This window comes from Hemibagrus wyckioides, linkage group LG04 (assembly GCF_019097595.1).
Source record: "Hemibagrus wyckioides isolate EC202008001 linkage group LG04, SWU_Hwy_1.0, whole genome shotgun sequence".
NCBI lineage: Eukaryota > Metazoa > Chordata > Actinopteri > Siluriformes > Bagridae > Hemibagrus > Hemibagrus wyckioides.
The window spans coordinates 12,263,694-12,281,066 of NC_080713.1; the positions used below are offsets into that span (position 1 = coordinate 12,263,694).

Consider the following 17,373-nt stretch of genomic DNA (forward strand, 5'->3'; position numbering starts at 1 on the left):
AAGATCTAGATGTGTTAAACAGCTTAGAGCATGCCATGACATGCAGTCAAAAATATTGGAAGACACAACTATCCTGCTAGATTGATTGTTAAAACAATTAATAGCCTATTGGTATGAGCCTCTGGTGTTAAAAAGGATAAACCGACATCAAACCCAGAGAGCTGTCTATTGGATAAAAGCAAAACATTTTGAAGCTGAGGGAAAAAAGTGAAAATTGCCACTGCACGAGAAATAGTCAATACAACAATTTGAAATGTCCTAAAAAAGAAACCACTCATGTTGAGGTGAAGGTATCACTGTCTGAAGACTTTGAGAGCAAAAATATAGAGGCCATAACACAAGAGGCAAACCACTCGGCAGCAGAAAGAATCAGAAGGCCAGATTGAAATAAAAATAAATAAATAAATAAATAAAAAATACAGAAATTTCTGGAACCAAGGTTAACCTCCAATGAAGTGATAGAAAGGCCAAAGTGTGGAAAAAGTGGGGAAAAAATGGAAGGTTTTAGACTGGTCAAGCCAATAATCAGACCTTAACCCAACTGAACATGCATTATACTTCCTGAAGAGATGACTGACAGGAGAAACCAGCAATTAAAAGGGCTGCAGTACAAGGCTGAAAAAGCATCACAAAAGAAGGAACAGTTTCATGATGTCAGTTGGGTTCCAATTGGATGCAGTTATTGCAAGTAAAAAATATGCAACTAACTATAAAAATGTTATTTACTTTAAAATTTACTGTTCTAATACCCACCTATGTTCTAATATTGGGTGGTCTACCAACAAAGGCATAATGTTCTAGATGTAAATATCGGGAAACGGAAGGTGAAATTCTGATACATCATCTTATATTCATCTTTTTATTTCAAACCTCAATGTCTTCAGTGTACAGCACAAGCAAAAACTTGGAAGGGCTGTAGATGGAATCATTGGAAATAAACAAGCACAGAAGGAGAGGGATAAGCAAACATGCTGACTTGCATACATCTAATCCACAGACCCAGAAAAAATTCCTATAAGAGTAAAACCTATTTAGTAAGCCTTGTCTGTGTACATTATTACCACAATAACATGATTTAAGAACCAAAAAATACAAGAGGTCTGATCTACACTCTCTCTCTCTCAATATATATATATATATATATATATATATATATATATATATATATTTATATATATATATTTATATATATATATATATATATATCTATACAGACACACAATATAATATAATATATTACACTCTATTAATATAATATAATAATATATATATATATACATACATATATATATATATATATATATATATATATATATATATATAATATTATATTAATAGAGTGTAATATATTATATTATATTGTGTGTGTGTATATATATATATATATATATATATATATATATATATATATATATATATATATATATATATATATATATATATATTTTAAGTCCTCACTCAAACTGTTTTAAAACTCACATAAGCCTCTGTCCTATGAATCTAAGGGCAGTATTTCTGTACTGCTGCGTGTCCTGACAAGCTTTAAGCATTGCCCCTATGCCATCAGTGGAATCTGCTCCTTACCTCCAGAATAATCATATATAATTTCAATAATAACAAAAGCCTGTCATTTAAAACCCAGGTCAAAACCATGCAATTTGACATCTCATATGGGTGTGAATGCTGAGCAGACAAAAATGTGGCACTTTATGGTGGACTAATGCCACTTTTGTGAGCACTGGATACATAGTGCGGGGTGGGTACAGAAGATAGTGCCTCTTACTATCTCTTCTGGCAATCTGGCGAGACGAGGAAACACAGAGGCATCATTCCTGCCTCTTATCTCACTGCCTTTCTACTGACATCCGCCTGTAGGCAGTGGGCTCAGGGTAGGCTGATGCTGCACAGGATATCTGGTGTCATTCTTCATAGACAGAGAGGAAAAGAGAGAGGGAAAGCAAGAGGAGCTGGATGCTGGTAGGAAAGAGGCACTGTCTGGAGCCTTAACGCATGGGGATCAGGGAGAGAGAGAGAGAGAGAGAGAAAGAGTGTGTGTGTTATGAGGGTCTGATACATGCCCCTTCTTATATTCCCGGTTTGATGCCAATCTTACATCCATTAAAAAGAGGCCATTAGGTCTGAAGTTACAAAAGTGCAAAAATTGTAGCAATAGCTGGATATGGCTAAGGATATGGTACCACACAAATATTGGCTGTATCACTGCACCTGATCTTTAGTACATAACAAGACCAACTCCTGTCTGTTAGTAGCATTCCACAACTACGTAAAGTATAATCAAGCTTAAATTAAAGGCCTAAAGTGTTGCTGTGAGAGACTGGTAGATGGCTGGATGATTTAAGAGAGCATGGTCAATGTTGACAATTCAAAGCTAGTGTTTCAGCCAGTGTCGACTACAGATCTCAGTTTGATTTGCTTTTAACGATGGACTTTTTTTGGCAAAGTGGCTTTATAGGAATATATAAACTCGGGATATAAATGACACATTTTAATGAAAATTTATCCCTAATGAGCAAGCCAGAGACAATAATAATAATTAGAAAAGTCTGAGGTGATTTGAGGAAGAAACCTTTTGAGGAACAAGACTCAAAAGGGAAGCCATCCTCTAATATATGGTCAAAAATGCAATTGTGTAAAAAGGAGATTCATTCTAGTTATAACATGAAGCCTAGCTGTTTACTGATGGAGACCTGAGCGCAGAACTGATTGCTGCACTGATTGTTTTCATGGTTTCTAAGTGGTCACAGTCAATAAACCAGACATAAGGACATACTGGAGGGTCTCTGGATGGCAGAGATACCATTGTTGATGTAATGCTTACATATAAAAAGTAAAGTAGGTTGAAGAGGAAGGTTCAGCTTGCCAAATCGGTTACCTGGTCAACAGCCTACCAGTTTATTATTGATGGTCACCGATTTTTTTGTGCGTTTTTTTTGTTGTTGTAGTCAACGTAATTATGTTTATATTATACCAATTATTCAGTGGTAAAGATAATGTGCTTACAGGGAAAAAAAGAAAAGAAAACCTCACTAAAAAAACTGAATTAAGACGGGCTGCATACTGTTTAGACAGCAAGGCAAGTGGGCAAAACAGTCCCTGTTATATACACACACTAGAGCTGTATACTGCATTTCCCCTATGCACAATAAAACTATAGCTTTTTAGTTTAAAAAAAAGTTAACAGGCTTTTGAACACAGCATTTCACTTGACCACCAATACTGTATCCTTTGTGTGTTTTGTTTGTATTTTTAGGTAAAATTCCTTTTCACAAAGCTGTAAATATAAATAAATATTTTTGAAAATATGCCTAAGATGAAATGACTACAGCTCAATCTGGTGAAATATAATTTTGAGGGTATAAAATGGTCCATTGCTGGGCTTGGGAGCATACGAAAAGATTTCCACTGCAACTGCATTTACAGAAGCACATACATATTTCATTCTGTTTTCTATAGGCTGCTTTGTTTTTTACAAGATTGCATTAACCATCAAAAAGTCTTGACAGGAAAAAAACCTTCATTATTTGTCTTGGATAAACCTTTTATGAACAATATATTTTCTGTGGTTTAAGGGTGAAAGGCAATGCAGTCTTTAATATGCAGCCTTTAATGAGTGGCCTACGCTGTATTATCTAAGATGTGATTATTTAAAGCAAGGTAACCATATAATTATCCTCAAGAACTGATTGTCGGACTTATGCTCCATTTTCCAGGGTCTGGGGAAAAAAAAAAGAGATAGAATGCTGAAAAAAATCTCATGTGCACTGTTTTTTTTCACTGCAAGCCACTACTGATCACAAGGGCTTTTAAAGTTTTGCATAAATCCACACACTCTAACTTGTGCCTCTCCTGGATTGAATTAGCTACAGTGCGTTTTGGGAATGGATAAATTCACATGTCTGGGGCTTAACCAAATCAAGTACAATCCAATAGTGAGTTTAGACTTTCTTTCTAGACATGTTCGTTGTTGTATATGTGGTGTTGACACATCACAGAAAGCGTCAATTACTTTCTGACTGGTGTCTCTGGACTGCTGTAACATGGTGAGAGAATCTCGGCACTGGCAGCATACGCATGTGGGTTTAGGAGAATAATCATTTCAATCTCTGTGCCTGTCATTCTTCCTCAAAAAGCAGTTTCTTTTTTAGAAGCTTATGTAGAAATGTATTCTTGCCCTAAAGAAAGCTGAGAATAAACCAACAATGGCTGCATTCAGATATGCATTAATGACGTTATGGTACTATGCCAATTCATGATGGAATTCATAATTATGTCCTTCAACAATATTCACTACTCATTATTCATAACGATGTTATGTCTCTAATTATTATTCATTACTTTTAAAAGGACTACCAAGACTGCCTTTAAAGCAGGGGCATTGTAACAGCTTTTGAAGGCAATTCTTTATGACCTAGTAAGCTATATTATTTATTATTAATATTTGAGTGCAATAAATGCTCCAGCTATGTATTTTTTTGGATTATGAAAAATAACGAACAATTATTGCACATAATCCAGAGTCATGTCTGTTTTTGGCATTGTGATGAAGTTGAAGGCACTGTAAAAAATATTTCTTTTCTTTTTAAATAGGTCTGTCAGGGGTAGCAACTGAAATGTGCATCCACACATCCTTGAAAAATGCATCACATTACTGATGATTGAACATCTCTCTAAGCCAGCCTGATTATAAAAGACTCTATAGCATTTCCATAAGGCAGATTTGAAAAAATGTAAATAAACTGTACTGAGAAAAACAGTATTTAAAACTTATTCTTGTAGTATCCTTATTCAAAAACAACTATGCAGCTGATTTCCTTTAACACATTTCTGCTGGAAAGGAGAGCAAATGATGGAAACTTCCTCTATCTTCATATATCCCTGAGCTGATAACACACACTGTTGCAGTAAGATGAACATTTTTGTTGGAGTGAAAGGTCCTACCAGGGTGACACCAAGGAAGATAAACTTTGGAAAAAGCCCCTGGGGGCGAATGGCACCTGCATCCCTTTAAAGAAGAAGAGCAACACAACAGAGATGTATTGGCTAAACATGGACAAAGGAAAACAGCATCAGCAACAGAGACATCAGACTGCACAGGTCACACTGGACAGAAGTGGGAAAGACTGAGCAAGAGAAAGGCAAAAAGCTAATAAGTGAAAGCTATGTGATTTAAACAGACATGTAAAATGTCGGCAAAACAGACATAATTTGCACAATAAGAAAGAAAGCAAAAAAAGAAGCAAGAACAAATGAAAAGTAAAGAAAAAAGCAAGAAGTTAAGAGTTGTCATGGTCTGATCTGACATGCTGAAGATGTCTCTCATACTATCCTCTGAACCTGTCTACACTCGTCCTCCCAACTGCTGACAGAGGAGCTGCTACACACACATTCCACAGAGAAAGCAAAGAAGGGCAAGAAGGCTGCAAAAGAAAATGAAAAACCAAAAGGTCACTAAAAAAAAAAAAACTATTGCTCTTATCATAACACCACTACAAAAAAAAATGAAGAGAGAAAGAAATGGCTGATGAAGAAGGATGTAGCATTAGAAAAGAGAGGATTAATCAGGTTGTAAACACTTGCCAAACCTCATCTCATTTCCCCTGTTAATGCCAGAAAAACAAACTGATGCTGTGTAAACTGCACTTTCAGTGTACTGATGGTACAACTTAGTGACTTGATATGCAATCAGGGGGGAGAGAGAGAGAGAGAGAGACTTAAAGAGAATTAGAGAGAGTTGAGGACAGACAGTAGGCTTGTTGAGGCACCTCCAGCAGCCTCAACAAGTCTATAATTGGCTGCTATTGGATGAAGGTAGCCTTAGGCCATGCATAAGATGCTAATGAATGGAAATGCTGAGCCTCTGCTGAGCAGACGCTCTTTGATTAAAGACTACGGGCAGATTTAAAAAATGAAGAGAAAAGACTGAAAAGCCTGGGAGAAAGACATAGGTATAAGACATTTTTTGCATTAGCCCGAAGTGGGAATGGGAATGAAAAAGGAAATTGGAGTAAAGTGTTTTAGCCAGCTGGATAGGCATGACAGTTTAAACAGAATGATTATTATTAGAGTATGTGAGGGTGAGCACTGTGTGCAACTGTGTTTGTGAGTGACCTTTTGCTACATTTGACTAAAGATCATAATTCATAAGTTCTCAACCTCAGACTGGGTAAAACAAAAGAAAATACCCCCTCAACTCTGAATTCCTATGTGGAATATCTGGACGATCTCCTTAACCTTGGGATTAGCAAGTGACAAATGATGGCAAAGCGTGAACATGTCCCTGCTGAGTGCACACAGAAGGACAGTGCACATTTGCTCAGTTCCTCTGCCCTTATACTCTCTATTAATGATACTGTTTCAACGCTATAGTTCTCTTACTAAAATAACCTTTCCTCGTATTCCATAAGCAGTTTGTGTGTGTGTGCAGTGGGATCACAGAGAGAGTCTGAAAAGTCCTGACAGAGTCTGAAAAGGTATTTAAAATGGTGCAAGTGATCCATGGTCCAGTGTGTGAAGCATGAAGATGGAAGATGGGCCTGTAGAGGGAAAAAAAAGCTGAAATTGGCCCCTAGACTGAGAGGTTAACATTCAACAAAGCAGTGTTTACCAAGTACAAACATATTGCTTAGCCATTCCAGAGCTTTCCAGCCCTGACCCATCCTCCCCCACCTGCCTATCCTTTAGTTCAGTGCAGAAATCTGAAAGACACTAGTAACATCTTGCTAGGCCGCAGAGATATAAAAACTATGAGATAAAAAAATCTGCTTATTGAGCCAGTCTAGAAAGGACTGGGGTTAATTAAAGAATCAATTTGGCACAGTGCAGACACTTTTTAACTATAATTTTTTTCAGTGGTGTCTTGTTTAGCCAAGGAGGAGAAAAGTGTTTAAGGGAAATGCTGAGCAAGAAAGCGAAAGTCGGGTGGAAAGGTGAGTGAAGTGTTTCCCAAGGTTTTCACAACAGAAATTAAAAGCAATGTCAAAAATCAGTTGGGCACTCTCAGCGGCAGGAAATGGATCTCAGGATGCTGCTTTCTCACAAGCCTACAATTGAGCCTGCTACAATGCATAGCCAGCTCTGCCCACTGTACTGTGGGAGCCACTAACTAGCCCTCCAGCCAAGTTCACATCCCCTGGAGTACTGGGGTTTCATGAGGGAGATAATTTGGAAAGCAATGAGGAATGTGGGAGACAGCAAAAAACAGAGGCTGTGCAAGCGCAGATGGGCCAAGAAAGACTAGTCTAAGGCTGACAATGTCAAATGCATCTGATTCATAGTTCATAGGCAATGGAAGAACAAATGTGTGCGAGTGTTTGCATGTTGGAGTTGCCAGGGGGAGTCTGATTACTCACATTCCACAGGCTATGAGAGCAGCTAAGCTAGCAGGAATATAAAAAACCAGTCAAATTAAAGTTACTATTTTTTCCCCTACTCTCTCAATATCCCTCTCTTTTAAAACACCAATCCACCGTTCATTTATCCAGGCAAGCCTGTTCCATTACTACATATCACACCGATTGTTGACTACGATAGGACGGCAGTCAAGTTGATTAAAAGTTGGATCCAACCCAAGGCTTTCCATTCAACCTCCATGTCCCAGCTCTCTTTCTCTGTCTCACTCCAGGCCCCAGCTCTTCCCAATCTTCCTGGACTCCATCACCTCTTTTGTCACTATGGTAACCGAGCCGACCATACAGCCACACAACAGGCTCTGCTCAGTCTCCCGCCGATAGGTCCCTGGCCCTCGACCAAAAGCACTCCCAGGGTACAGACATATATTAAAAACTGTGCCTTGAAACATGTGGAAAGCAAAAACAAGTTGACAGTGAGTCTCCAAACAGATCGTTCCAAAGGCTAGCAATGCTCACACTCAGGTAACTGTGAATTATCAATCAAGGGGGGAAGCTCAGCGTGGATAGCTTTCTTGTGCAGATGGTATGACTACAAACATTTACTATAGAATTCCATGAAGTAAAATTAGCAAAGCGAGAACTACAACGCTACAAAAAGACGATTAAAAGTATGCTGGCCTGTTGCTAAGGTTATGTTTGTCTACTTACAAGAGTAGGAAAAATTCAATGTCAAACAGGTTAAGAAGTTTAAATTGCTCTCCCTCAGAACACACTAAAAATCATGCCTGAGCAGGGGCCTCAGTCAGGCTACTCAGGGGCATCTACTGAGGCTGTCAAAATGTTTATCTGTCTAATCTTATGACTCACTGAAAGAGTAAAGGTCGTGCCTTGCTGCTCAAAAATCATCAAACAATTCAGCTGATTTCGGAAAACATTTACATCAGCCTTTCGAGCACTTGTAAGTGCATTCTGGATTCACTGGAGTAGCACTGGAGGTGTGGACAGAATATGGACATTGACATATCAGTCCAACACCACCTAATGACAGCAACAAAACAATGAACAACAAAGCTATTAAACACCATAATCATATAGTTTGGCCACAGTTAGGTGAAAATGTCCTTGACTTGAACATTAACAGAAAGAAGTACATTTATTTGGAAGCATATTGGACATTCACCAGAGATCCTTGCTAAGAGTGCCCCAAGTCCCCTAAGGCCCCCCTTGTGGCCATGCATAGACAGTACAGAAAATAAACAGATGGATGGATGGATTCTGACTAACTTCAGTAATTAATCCCCAGTTTTAAAACAGCACTAGTTCAGTCTTGCTGCACTTCAGGATCCAAAAGCAGCTCTAGACTAAAAATATAGTCTTGTGGTGCTGATGTTCTTCACTGGTTTCAAAATAGCAGTCACTGAGATTGAATATTTAACCCCTATGAAATGCTACAAATACAATGAAGCAGAAAGTATTTGAAAGCCAAGCTTAAAAACCTTGGCAATCGGTTATAACCTAAAGGAAAAGAAGAAATGTTGCTGGGACAGAAGTAGCTCATTCTCAGAACAGTGGACAGGGTTATGTATAGGGAAAGGCCCCAAAAAATAACCTTGCAAATAGGAAGTTGCCACGGACATAGACATCATTATACAAAATGGCTAACCATACTTATATTCATCAGTGGAACTGACAGCAAAATACCAGTCTATAACTTCTTGTCCAAATGTTTCACCTGACTGACAATTTGTTCTCAATTGAACCCAGATATAGAAAAAAAATTACAGCCTCATCAGCGTGAGGATTAAATAAAATGGTTGTTTTGGCAGCAAAATGCCCAGTCATCTACAGTCATCCCTCCACTGTTTCCTGAGGGACTAATGAGGCTAAGCGCAATCTAATGCGGCATTCAACTTAACCCAGAAGGGAAAAATTGAAACTCTGAGTTACATACCTCTCAACCTTGTCTCATTCAACCTACAAAGTGCATAAAAACATTAAGGCCTCCATGAAAGCCTGTTAGCACTAAACTAGCCAGCTAAACTTAGTGAACTGTATGGTCCGTATGGCCTATAAATTTAACTGAAGCAGTGAACTGTACGGTCAGTGCTACAACCATTGAGTCTCAATTAAAAGTAGGGAAATGGTACTTTATTGGATGAGCGCCCTTTTTTGATATAATATCACCTGCTCAACTTAGGGTTAACAACCTCTTCTCAATTCTCAGAAACTTCCAGTTACACTTGCAAAGATTCACATGGAAATATATATAATCTATGTTTTTGAGTGTTGTTTCCTATAACTTCTCCCAACAAGACCATTAAGAATATAAAGTGGACATAATTCAGCATCAGACCTGCATCTGGACTGGTATTAAAACAAAAATTTCTGGACTGTCTTCCAGCTCATCCTTTTGCCTTTAATATTTTAACACATCATACTGTTACGTGTCCTCAAAGGTAGGAAACAATCCTCTATGTGCGGACAACATGGTTTTGGAAGCCATTGTATACCTATGGCTTTGGAGTTACAGGGCTAGTCACCAAAGAAATTATTTTGGGAATATGAGTTTGGCTCTCACTATAGATTCTATTTCTCGATCTGCTTATTAAAGGTCAATTTGTGTTTACAATTACATATTTACCAAGCAACCCACCCAGTCATAATGAATTCTACAGGAAAACATTCAAAATGATGAAGAAAGTGTAATGAAGAATGTGGACTTATATATATATATATATATATAGTATGCATATATTTTACATAGGTAATAAATTTTGCCTAACAAAAGTTTAATTAAGATTCATTTTTTAACATTACTAAATTGCATTCAAAAACAGCTCTCTGCTCACTGTGTGCATACTGTTCACACCTTGACACATGTATTAGTGACTCACAACTGCTCAGTATTATAGAAGTATGAGACTAAAGAGACTTTGTTTTGCACATTAATGTGACTTACACAATTACTGAGTACCAGGATTATTTTTTTTTTTAAAAAAAGGACTCAAAGGGAATGCAAATATCTAGCACTACTGTGATCTTGCAGCATGTTGCTGAGTCCAGACCACAAGCTGAGTGTTAGGGGCTTTCCCTGAGACTCTGTGCATCTAGCACTGTCTAGCTAAAAAAGTGCAAGGAAAAAAAAAATACATAACACCTGATCATTTCCAGTAGATTGTTTACAGATGAAGTGAGCAGAGGGCTCAAATCGCTCATTCTTGTGTTATATAACCAACTTAAAAAATACAGAGAAACTCAGTATTCTACAGTACAGGGAAGTTCTAGCAGTAAACCTCCTATGCAATACAATACATTCTATAAGACATAGGGTGTACAATTTTTGCCCGGTTATATGTACACGTATGCACATGTATGATGAAACGTGAATTGTGCTGCTCTCTTTGTTGATGAACTTGATGTTTCTGCAAAGTCATCTTCTGTCTCGGTTGATTCTTCTAAAGAAAGGAGAATGAAACTTAAAAAAAAATAGCTCAACCACACACTGATTTAGCAGTTCAAACTCACTTTTATCCTTTCCAGGCCAGATACGGGATTAGCAAACTGCATAACTTCCGTATTGCAATGATGTCTGAGCCAAGGAGTTCCAAAATAAACTTAGACCGCGCCGTCTCGCTCTTTCTCTGGTGGACACACCCGGTCTGCCTCCCATCATTACACCACAACATATTTATCATTCAATTTCACTATGCATTTTTTTTTTTGTCCAAACATAGTACCGAAACCATCCACTGAACTAGTGCAATGCTGCCATCACCATACCCCTCTTGTCTGACCGACCTGAGCACACTGAGTGTGCTTCACATAGAAGGACGCACAACACAAGCGAGGCATAAGGAGCAAAAAAGTCGACTGTGAGTGCACTACACTAGCACACATTCAAATTGGCCACATAACATACCTCCCCAGCAGCCACATGTGGTTAGAATTAGCCAAAACACTCTAATCGGCCAAACATTATTCTAGCCCTTGTAATGGCACAGCAGTGTTTAGAATCAGGCTGTATGATAAGCTCTGGTATGCTAATGATTTGTTAATGCCTATAGTTGGAGCCACTGATGGATGATGCCTTTGAAATCACAGGATGTAGCCCAGTTATCTGATTAATGGTTCCAGGTTCAGTAACCCTACTTAGAAAAATCCAATAGCAGCTCCTTTCGAGTTTGGTGCATCAGAAAATATCATAACCAATACTTGCATTCTGAGTAGCAGCTCAAATACACAATATAGTACATTATTGGTACCTGCTGGTCCTTTATTTCCCAGGCACCCATCTATGTTCATCTTCACACACTTGATTAATCACAACCTCATTCCTCTGAAAATTTTAGTCCATATACAGCCCCTATGAAAGAAAAGTCACTAGGGAACACTAGTGTGATAGGGGTGCCATTAGTCTACAGTGGCAGAAACAAAATAAACAATGACCAGTCAAGAGTTGTTTGAGTTCAATAAAACAGTATCTATTTCACCTGCTTACATATCTGGGAAATGATCAAAGGGTAAGAAATGGCAGAGGATATCATTTTTGTCATGTTTTTAAAGCAAAGAGGAAAAAGATATCACTATATTGTAGTATAAACACGCACTGAGGTTCCACCAATCAGCATCTAAGCAGCTTGCTTTACTTGAATGAAACTTAAAAATGAAATGTAAAACTTTTATTACTATTAGCTAATAAGAGTAAAGTGGCATTGGAAATTGCAAAAAACATTATTGCATTATTACAGCATTACTGCCACAAAAAATCATCTGCTTATCTGCTGTTTTCCATTCATTTACCTCTTAGGATGCATATTAATAAAAGCTAAATATACAACATGTTCAGAGTAAAGAGTTAAAGGCAAAGGTTTATACACACCCAGGCTAAATTTATTTATTTTAGCTTTAATTCACTATATTCATCAGGAAATCCATCAGAATTCCAGTGGGTCAAATGTTTCCAAAAGTTCATTATCCTTTTCAACAGCTTTTTTTTCCAACTGATTTAATGATTTTTAGAAGCTTCTGATTGGCCAATTGTCATAATTAGGGATTAACTAGAAGTGCACCTGTGGCTATTAAAGAGTCTGCTCATATCAATTTGCCCTTGATACCATGGGAAAATCTAACTAAGCCAATAAATAAATAAATAAATAAATAAAATAAAATAAAAATCAGTCTTGTTCCTCCTTAGAAGCAATTTCCAAAACAACTGAAGGCACAACATGCATTTGTACAAACAATTGTATATAAATATAAAAAAAAACTTTGGACCGCACAGAAACTACATCATTCAGGAAGGGGGGATAAATTCTACAAATGTTCTTTGGTATGAATGTCTTGGGGTAAGATAAATTCTCAAGAGAACAACAAAGAATCTCATGAGATATCAAGTAAAAAGTATGTACATCTACCATTCAGAGACTTCTAAAGTGGCATGGCCTGAAAAATTATTATGAAATAAAGAAGCTCCTGACTCCAAGTTTAACAAAACTAATCAAAAATTAATATTTAACCATGATGATATGCACCATGTTCGGAGGAAAGTATGCATGGATTGAGTGAAACCACAATGCTTCACCCTTTCACACCTGTACTTCGCACTAACCTGTGATCCGATCACACAGGATGCATGTTAACAGCAGGGCTGAATGGGATCTAAGCTGCCTAGGCTAAACCTGCTCCAGCAAGGTACAGCGCCATGTACAAAACAACCTCCAGAAAGACATGGTTTGCTAAAGGATGATGTGGGAGAACTACAGTGGCCTGCACAGGCCCCGACCTCATCCCCACTGAACATCTTCAGGATGAACTGGAGATGCACAAATGGTGCACCAAACCTTTTTGCCCAACATCAGTCAGTGACCTCACTAATGCTCTTAATGTGCCTGAATGGGAAATTCCCACAGCTAGATCCAAAATCTAGTGAAGAGCCTTTCCAAAAGACTAGAGGCTGTTACAGCAGCACAGAAGGAACCAACGTTGAAATGGGATGCTTACCAAGCACACAGGTATGATGTCAGGTGTCCACATCACGAGGAAGGAAATCTATAAATAATGAGGCAAAACCTCAAGACTTAGCCAGAAAGTTAAAACAGTCACAATGGGGTCTTTCAGAAAAGTACTGATCCTAACCATTACCTCCAGAGTGGTAACAGAATGTATAAAGGCAACAAATTGAAAGTAATGAAGTGGCCATCACACAACCTTGATCTGATCACAGAAAATTTGTGGCCTGAACTAAAAAAAAAGTGTGTCTGAGCAAGGAGGCCCACAAACCTGACCGAGTTTACACCAGTTCTATAAGAAGGATCCAGCAAAAATTCCGGCAAAGTACTGAGATGCTTGTTGAAGTCTACAAAGCTTTTGCAAACTTTTGACATAAAACTGAAATAAACCTTAGTCTCTCAGATATTATTTTGAAATGATCACTTACGTAAATAAAGGAGATACCCTAAGTGAGGAAATGTATGGAACTTTAAATGTCTTTAGCCTTGGTTTATGTAAACTTTTGCCATTTTTTAAATTAAAGTGTACTTTTTTAAAAATTCAATTCTTGTTTTTGGTCTGTTTTCATTTACCAAAAACCCACGGTTGATGTTTACCAGTCCATCTTCCATTATTATGTAATGCAAGTCTGTCAAAAAAAAGGTGCTCTAAAAGACATTACATATACGGCATTTCCAAAATGCAGTTTAAGAAATATTTCTGCAAATTTTCTGGTTAGTTTCAAACCAATGTTCTTATGTGTTTAAGAAAAACAAAGCCGTGATTCATGGACTCATCCAGTACAAACACAGCATACTGCTATCATTTACGCTTATTCCATTTTCGGCAGTAAAATGAACAATTCAACTTATAATTAAATGCTACAATTTTAATATAGTGTATACTACAGCTATAGTGTGTACTACATGTTTAAGCCATCAACAAAGTTCTTTATGTACTTTTCATAGAGAAAGAAAAGGAAAGACAGACAAAAACACAATAAAAGGAGCATTAACAGATGATCTGATGTGACAGAGAAAAGTCTGGACTCAGTAACTTTTATAACATGAGCATAGTCTAACCTTCAGTCCTTTCTACTAGTTAATAACTTTCTGCTTTTACCCATTTACTAAAGCATGATGGTTTAAATGAAACAAGCGAAATACAAGTGTGAATTATTCCGTAAATGAAACAAAACACATATACCGCCGAAATATCTTCCCTCATATACATTTATAGCTTTAACTCCATGGCTTTAGAAAATTATATTGTGTTGGTAAAACAGCAAAAAAAGGATCTCGCTTTCTCTGTCTGTAAAGGGAGCATTGGGGGTTTTGTTGTGCAGCAGTGATGTTTTCTTAACCTCTCTGATCAGACAAAAGCCACTCACATGCCACATGTAGGCATCCATTTACATGTCTTTGGGAGAGTTGTGTCAAAAGCAGTTCTGTAGGAGAAATCTTACGGCGCCCATCACAGTCCGAATCCATAAGTCAACCAAACAAAAAAATACTTTTATATATTTGGGTTACAATCGTCGCATTGTGATCAGTTTACTGGGCATGTTAATCACAACTAAAGTCAATATTTTTGTCTGTGTACTTGTCAAGACGCAGTAACATCATAAACTTGTGTCTAGCAACGAGAACAGAAGATACCTCAGACTAGATTCCTTGTTAATGAATTACATCATATATATATTTTTATAAGTGTATATATGCATATTTGCATACAAGTTTCCTGTTTTTTCTTAACTTATTGTTCAGTAAAATTACAAAATATATCATGACCTCGAAGACTGTGGTGTCCTATCCATTTTATTAATCATGCATTTTCTTAGTATTGCTATTACTTTCATGTATTATTTCAAATATTTATAATAGCCATACTTTCACCACCACATTCATGGTGAAACAATCACTGGTTGTGACTTACAGCAAAAGAAAATCAGTTTTGTTATTGTAAACAGAAGCTGCAGAGGGCTCAAATCCTTTATTTTGACATCGGTTCCTGCAGGCGCCTCTGAAGAGATATCAATTTCTTTTTATATTAACTACTATGAGCTTTTTTTTTTATATTATTATTTTAATTATTGTTTCTACAAGGTTTTCCTTTTACTGAAGCAGACAGATATTCTGTTTCAAGTCTGGCACAGTGATCAGATCTTTAACAATATTGCTGTTAATAGCCAGAGCCATATTATTATTATTATTATTATTATTATTAATAATAATAATAATAATAAGCTTGTACAATTTAAATATTTTAGCTGACCATTATTCAATACTATATATATATATATATATATATATATATATATATATATATATATATATATATACATACATACACACTTCTAATGGTCTACTAATTGGTGAAATAAACCCTAAATAATTAAAACAAGCTCGTTAGCTAGTAGGCTGTTTAAAACTCCATTTACAAAAGGCACTGTGCAGGTATTAGTCTATACGTGTGTTGCAATTACAGAAATGTAAACAAACAAACAAAGCAAAACAAAACAAAACCCTTAACTTCACTAGATGTAGATTTTCACGCGCAAGATTGAGAAGTCGCGGTCATGGCGCCCCCTTTTCTACTGAAGGAAACTCTGTTCAGCTCCGTAAAATTACAATCAGTACATACAAATACACTCTTTATTCTCAAGTTTACAAGGTGTACAATACAAAACCCTGAACTAAACAGTCTCCAAACACTTACTTCTCGCAGTCCATACGTCTGCATAAAATGTGTATTGTGTTGTGTTTGTGAGAGTGTGTGTGTGTGTGTGTGTTGAAGGCATGCAACCTGAGCAACCTTTCCTGCGCGTTTCTTCCACAAACTCTTACCTTCTGATGGAGGGAAAACGAAGACAGCCGGACACTCTAGCAGCAAAAAGCATTCTTAAAGCAGCAAATCCGCACCGGACCCTCCATTAGACACGATGTTCAGGGTAATGGAGGTTAAAGTTTTTTTTATATAAAACAATAAAAAGCGAGTGAACAGCTTTATAGTTTCTCTCGTTGTAGGTAGCAGCGGCTGAGTTGATAGGCAGCGTAGCTCATGGAGTACAAAGTCAACTAGGCGAAGTGAAGCAGAAAAAGACAACTCAAGTTATACGCAGCACGTACTACACGGACCGCTCTCTGTAGTTTTTATGCTGCTTTCTCATTCTCGCCTTGCAACTGTCTTTTCCCCCCCTCTCTCTCCGCGCATACACACTCACACACACTCACATCCTCGAGGCGAGGATCGAATTGCTCAGCAAATCATGGCAGTGAAGGCGCAGGCTGGTCGTCAAACCAGGAATGTTCCAACCCCGCAAGCCCACAACAGGGCAGTGCCGGAGTAGAAGAAGGAGGGGGTGCCCTACAACCCTACAGCCCTACAGCCACTCTCTTAGCAAACTTTCAGCAGCACAGCAATATTGCAGGCCTCGCAGCCCCCCTTACACCGCGCAGGAAAAAAAGAGCCACCACAAGAGCATATGTTTTTAATGGACTCTCCTAAATATACCTGTTGTCATTTGTGGTCCAGGAGCATAACCAAGTGCAGTTTCTTTAACTGAGCGCGCACGAAGTGACGAGTTACACATGATTACAAAGTGTAGGGTGTGCTCGGTGTTATTATGTAGCACAGCATTGCAAAGTTTCAGAGAAACTGATCATTTATTAGCAGTGGTGAAAAGTAACTGTTACTGTACTTAGGTCTTGGATCGAAATATCTGCGATTTCCAAATTTGACACATACACAACCAGACAGGAGTAAAAAAAAAAAAAGTAGAAATATTGGTGGCTGAACAGCATTTGTGCAATCAGCACATCTGCAGAAATTGTGCAAAAAAAAAAAGTGTGCAATATATTGTATTTCAAAATATGTACTGTACAAAAAAAATGGGGTTTTTTTTCAGTTTACTTGAATTTACCTAATGCTTTTGAGAGAGAGAGAGAGAGAGAGAGAGAGAGAGAGAATGAGATTTATGCTGATTGCACATCTGCAAAAATCGTCCAGTATGATC

The 17,373-nt window shown here is 37.5% G+C and overlaps 1 protein-coding gene across 1 annotated transcript in view; it reads right to left on the reverse strand.

Annotated features, from left to right (window-relative positions):
- The window catches only part of cdon (cell adhesion associated, oncogene regulated), a 38,531-nt gene extending 21,878 nt beyond the window's left edge, over nucleotides 1-16,653 (reverse strand). Inside the window, exon 1 of the mRNA XM_058387729.1 lies at nucleotides 16,205-16,653. The gene's annotated coding sequence lies outside the window, so the exon portion shown is untranslated. The remainder of the gene's footprint in view (nucleotides 1-16,204) is intronic.
- Between the last annotated feature and the right edge of the window lie 720 nt (nucleotides 16,654-17,373).